At 56.4% G+C, this 5,398-nt stretch overlaps 1 pseudogene; it reads left to right on the forward strand.

Annotated features, from left to right (window-relative positions):
• Positions 1-927: 927 nt before the first annotated feature.
• The window catches only part of LOC113961640, a 6,202-nt pseudogene continuing 1,731 nt past the window's right edge, over positions 928-5,398 (forward strand).

Consider the following 5,398-nt stretch of genomic DNA (forward strand, 5'->3'; position numbering starts at 1 on the left):
TTGGGGGGGATTTGGGGGGGAATGGGAGGGTCAGGAGGGGATTTGGGGGGGCATTGGGGTCTCTGGGGGGGCACTGGGGGTCTCCTGCTCTTAGGGTTTTTTTTTTTGGGAGGTCTCCTGCTCTCCAGGGGGGTTTTGGGGAGGCACTGGGGGTCTCAGGGGGTCTTTTTGGGGGGTCTCCTGCTCTCAGGGGGGTTTTGGGGGGGTCTGGGACCTCAGGAGGGGGTTTGGAGGGGGGTTGGGGGAGGGGCGATCGGAGTCTCCAGCTCCCACTGGGGGGGATGGGGGGCCCTGGGGGGGTGAGGAGGGTCCTGAGCGATCCCAGGAGATCCCAGCAGATCTCAAGGGATCCTGGGGGTGAGAAGGATCCCAAGGGATCCTGGAAGGGCTCAGAAGGGTCTTAAAGGAATTCCTGGGGACGTTCCAAGGGATTCTGGGAGGAACTTTGTTCTCGCTGCCAATTCCTGCTGGGAATTCCCATGGACAGGGAAGGGGGAGTTGGGAGATTCCAGCATTCCCTGGCATTCCCAGGAATCCCCACCCTGGTCTTGAAACCCAAGAAAAAGATCTGGGAGAGATTTCCAGGCAGGGAATGGGGTCAGGAGCTCCGGGAACATCCCGGGGGACAGGGAGTATGTTCTGGGGGAAAAGCCAAGGAGAGGCATCCCGGGAAACTCAGAGGCCCCCTGGGAGGAGAATCCCAGGAAAAGGGGAGCAGGGATCCCTCAGAATCTGTGGTTGGATCCGGTGGGTTGTTCCCACCTTTCCTGCCCTGCTGGAGCAGCACTTTGGGAAGGGATAGATCCACCAGGGACCTCTGGAATTCAGGAATTCCAAGGTTTTTCTGCAGGTGGCCATAAATGAAATATGGGAAAGATGCACTGGGAGCTCTTCCAGCAGCTATTCCCGAGGAATCTCCTCCTCCAGCTCCCCCCCAACCCCACATGCCACCTTCCCTTGGAATTCCCTCTGTCCAACGGGATATTCCCTGTGCTTTCCAGGCGCTGGCGAGTCTGGGAAGAGCACCATCGTGAAGCAGATGAAGTGAGTGATTCCCAGGATTCGGGGGGACGGCGGGATGGGCAGGAATGACGGTGCTGTGGCTCCAGGATCCTCCATGAGGACGGATATTCCAAGGGGAATGGGCGGCATGGGCAGGAATGATGTGCTGTGGTTCCAGGATCATCCACGAGGATGGATATTCCAAGGAGGATGGAGGAGATGGGCGGGATGGGAGCGGGAATGACGATGCTGTGGGCGCAGGATCATCCATGAGGACAGATATTCCGAGGGGAATGGGCGGAATGGGAGCAGGAATGATGTGCTGTGGTTCCAGGATCATCCATGAGGATGGATATTCTGAGGAGGATGGGAGGGATGGGAGCGGGAACGATGGTGCTGTGGGCGCAGGATCATCCATGAGGACGGATATTCCGAGGAGGATGGGCGGGATGGGAGCGGGAATGATGCTCTGTGGTTCCAGGATCATCCATGAGGACGGATATTCCGAGGAGGAATGCCGGCAGTACCGGGGGGTCGTCTACAGCAACACCATCCAGTCCATCGTGGCCATCGTCCGAGCCATGGGCCGGCTGCGCATTCCCTTCGGGAATCCTGCCAGGGCTGTGAGTGCCTGGGATGCAGGAGCCAACTGGGAATGGGCTCGGGACAAGGGAGCCACTGGGAATGGGGTTGGGAGCCGGGATCTACCTGGGAATGGGGTTGGGAAAAGGGACTCTCTCAGGGCCGTGAGTGTCCTGGAATTCCACTGGGAATGGGTTTGGGAGCCGGGAGCCACCTGGGAATGGGCTCGGGACAAGGAACTAGCCAGGGATCCCTCAGGGCCAGGAGTGTCCAGGATCCTGCTGGGAATGGGTTTGGGAGCCAGGAGCCACCTGGGAATGGGTTTGGGATCCAGGATCCACTTGGGAATGGGCTCGGGATGAGAGAGGATCCAGGGATCCCTTGGGATGGGGCACTCAGCCCAGCATCTCACTCTGGGAATGGGCTTAGGACAAAGGAGGATCCAGGGATCCCTTAGGACAGCAGGATTCATCCCGGGATTCCACTGTGGGAATGGGTTTGGCACAGGAGAGGATCCAGGGATCCCTCAGGGCCAGGAGTGTCCCAGGATCCACCTGGGAATGGGTTTGGGAGCAGAGATCCATCTGGGAATGGGCTCGGGACAAACGATTCTCTCAGGGCTGGGAGGGTCCAGGATCCCACTGGGAATGGACTCAGGATGAGGGAGGATCCAGGGATTCCTCATGGCCCTGAGTTCCTGGGATCCCGCTGGGAATGAGCCTGGGACAAGGGACTAGCCAGGGATCCCTCAGGGCCAGGAGTGTCCAGGATCTGGGATCCACCTGGGAATGGGCTCAGGACAAGAGAGGATCCAGGGATCCCTCAGGACAGCGGGATTCGTCCTGGGATTCTATTCTGGAAATGGGTTTGGGACAAGAAAAGATCCAGGGATCCCTCAGGGCCGGGAGTGTCCCAGGATCCCTTGGGATGGGGCCCTCAGCCCAGGATTCCCCTGACACTGGGAACAGGGAGGATTCCTGGATTCCCGCTGCTCCAGGGGGTCGGGAAGGGCGGGTGTCGGGGCTCTCTGGGGCCGTCATTCCCAGTCCATTCCCGGTTCATTCCCGGTTTTCCAGGACGACGCCCGGCAGCTGTTTGTGCTGGCGGGCAGTGCCGAGGAGGGGACGCTGACGGCCGAGCTCTCCGCGCTCATCCAGCGCCTCTGGAGCGATCCCGGCGTGCAGGCCTGCTTCAGCAGATCCCGGGAATACCAGCTCAACGACTCCGCCGCATAGTGAGGGATTGGGAAGGGCTGGGATCAGCTGGGATCGGGGCAGGAGGGGCCCGGGGGATACCCGGGAGGGGCTGGGCTGCCTGCAGGGAGCACGGGGGAAGGCCTGGAATGGCTGGGAATTTCAGCCTGGAATGGTTTGAGATTTAAGCCTGGAATGGTCTGGAATTTAAAACTGGGTTGGCTTGGGATTTAATCGTGGAATGGTTTGGAACTTAAGCCTGGAATGGTCTGAAATTTCATCCTGGAATGGCTTGGAATTTGAACCTGGAATGGTTTGGAATTTGAGCCTGGAATGGTTTGGAATTTGAGCCTGGAATGGCTTTGGATTTAAGCCTGGAATGGCTTGGAATTTAAGCCTGGATTGGCTTGGGATTTAAGCCTGGAATGGCTTGGAATTTAAGCCTGGAATGGTTTGGAATTTAAGCCTGGATTGGTTTAGGATTTAAGCCTGGGAGGGCGTGGAATTTAATCTTGGAATGGCTTGGAATTTCAGCCTGGAATGGCTTGGAATTTCAGCCTGGAATGGCTTGGAATTTAAGCTTGGAATAGCTTGGAATTTAAGCCTGGAATGGCTTGAGGTTTAAGCTTGGAATGGTTTGGAATTTAAACCTGGAATGGTCTGGAACTTAAGCCTGGAATGGTCTGAAATTTCATCCTGGAATGCTTTGGAATTTAAGTCTGGAACAGCTTGGGATTTAATCATGGAATGGCTTGGGATTTCAGCTTGGAATGGTTTGGAATTTCAGCCTGGAATGGTTTGGAACTTAAGCCTGGAATGGTCTGAAATTTCAGCCTGGAATGGCTAGGAATTTAAACCTTGAATGGTTTGGAATTTAAGCTTGGAATGGTGTGGAATTTAAGCCTGGAATGGCTGGGGTGGGAACAGCAATTCCAGATCCATTTCCAGAGATGCCTTCCACTATCCCAGGTTGCTCCAAGTTTATCCAGCTTGCCCTTGGGCACTTCCAGGGATGGGGCATCCCTTGGGAAATCCATTCCCAGATCACAGAATGATCCAGAGCAGGCTGGGATTGGGTGGGAGGATGGTGGGAGGCACAGGGATCCCCCCCGGCACAGGGATTCCCACCTGGCACAGGGATCCCTCCCTGGAACAAATCCCAGCCTGGCACAGGGATCCATCCCAGCCTGGCACAGATCCCAACCTGGCACAGCTCCACATCCCTCCCCCCAGCTCAGCTCCCCCCGGATCCATCCCAAATCCCGGCGTTCCCAAGTCCCGGCATTCCCCTTGTCTGTGTGTGGGGAGGGACTGGAGCAGCTCCTGTGCAGTTGATCCCAGATTCCTGGCACTGAGGCCGATCCTGATCCCAGATTCCTGGCTCTGAAGCCAGTCCTGATCCCAGATTCCTGGCGCTAAAACCAATCCCAGATTCCCAGTGCTGAAGCCAATCCCGGTTCCAGATTCCTGGCGCTAAAGCTGCTCCCAGATGCCCAGCGCTGAAGCTGATCTCAGTCCCCAATTCCCAGTGCTAAAGCTGATCCTGATCCCAGATTCCCGGCACTGAAGCCGATCCCAATCTCAGATTCCCGGTGCTGAAGCCGATCCCAGATTCCTGGCACTAAAGTTTATCCCAATCCCAGATTCCCAGCGCTGAAGCCAATCCCAATCCCGGCACTAAAACCCATCCCGATCCCAGATTCCTGGTGCTGAAGCCAATCCCAATCTCAGATTCCCAGCGCTGAGGTTGATCCCGATCCCAGATTCCCAGCACTAAATCCAATCCCGATCCCAGATTCCCAGCACTAAATCCAGTCTGATCCCAGATTCCCAGCACTGAAGCTGATCCCAGATTCCCAGCACTAAATCCAATCCGATCCCAGATTCCCAGCATGAAATCCAATCCCAGATTCCCAGCACTAAATCCAATCCAATCCCAGATTCCCAGCACTGAAGCTGATCCCAGATTCCCAGCACTAAATCCAATCCAATCCCAGATTCCCAGCACTAAATCCGATCCTGATCCCAGATTCCCAGCACTAAATCCGATCCCGATCCCAGATTCCCAGCACTAAATCCAATCCCGATCCCAGATTCCCAGCACTGAACCCATCCCTGTTTTCCCGTCCCAGTTACCTGAACGACCTGGAGCGCATCTCCCAGCACAGCTACATCCCCACCCAGCAGGACGTGCTCCGGACCAGGGTGAAAACCACGGGAATCGTGGAGACTCACTTCACCTTCAAGGACCTGTACTTCAAGTGAGTGGCATTCCTTGGATCCCACAGGGCTGGGAAATCCTGGGAAAATCCCTGATCCTGGTTTAATGTCCTTCCCTGGGGGGAAAACCACGGGAATTGGAGCTGGATTTCCAGGGGGTGACAGTCCCAACCATTCCCAAAGACAGTCCTGGTCCTTCCCTGTGTCCCAGAGGGCTGGGAAATCCCTGGATAGTCCCTGATCCTGGTTAAACTGTCCTTCCCTGGGGAGAAAACCGCGGGAATTGTGGAGACTCGTTTCACCTTCAAGGACCTGGATTTCCAGAGAGGGACAATCCCAGCCCAGAGTGGTGGGAGATCCCTGGATAGTCCCTGATCCTGGTTTCATGTCCTTCCCTGGGG

Source organism: Neopelma chrysocephalum, unplaced genomic scaffold, assembly GCF_003984885.1.
Source record: "Neopelma chrysocephalum unplaced genomic scaffold, ASM398488v2 Primary Assembly neopelma1_97370, whole genome shotgun sequence".
NCBI lineage: Eukaryota > Metazoa > Chordata > Aves > Passeriformes > Pipridae > Neopelma > Neopelma chrysocephalum.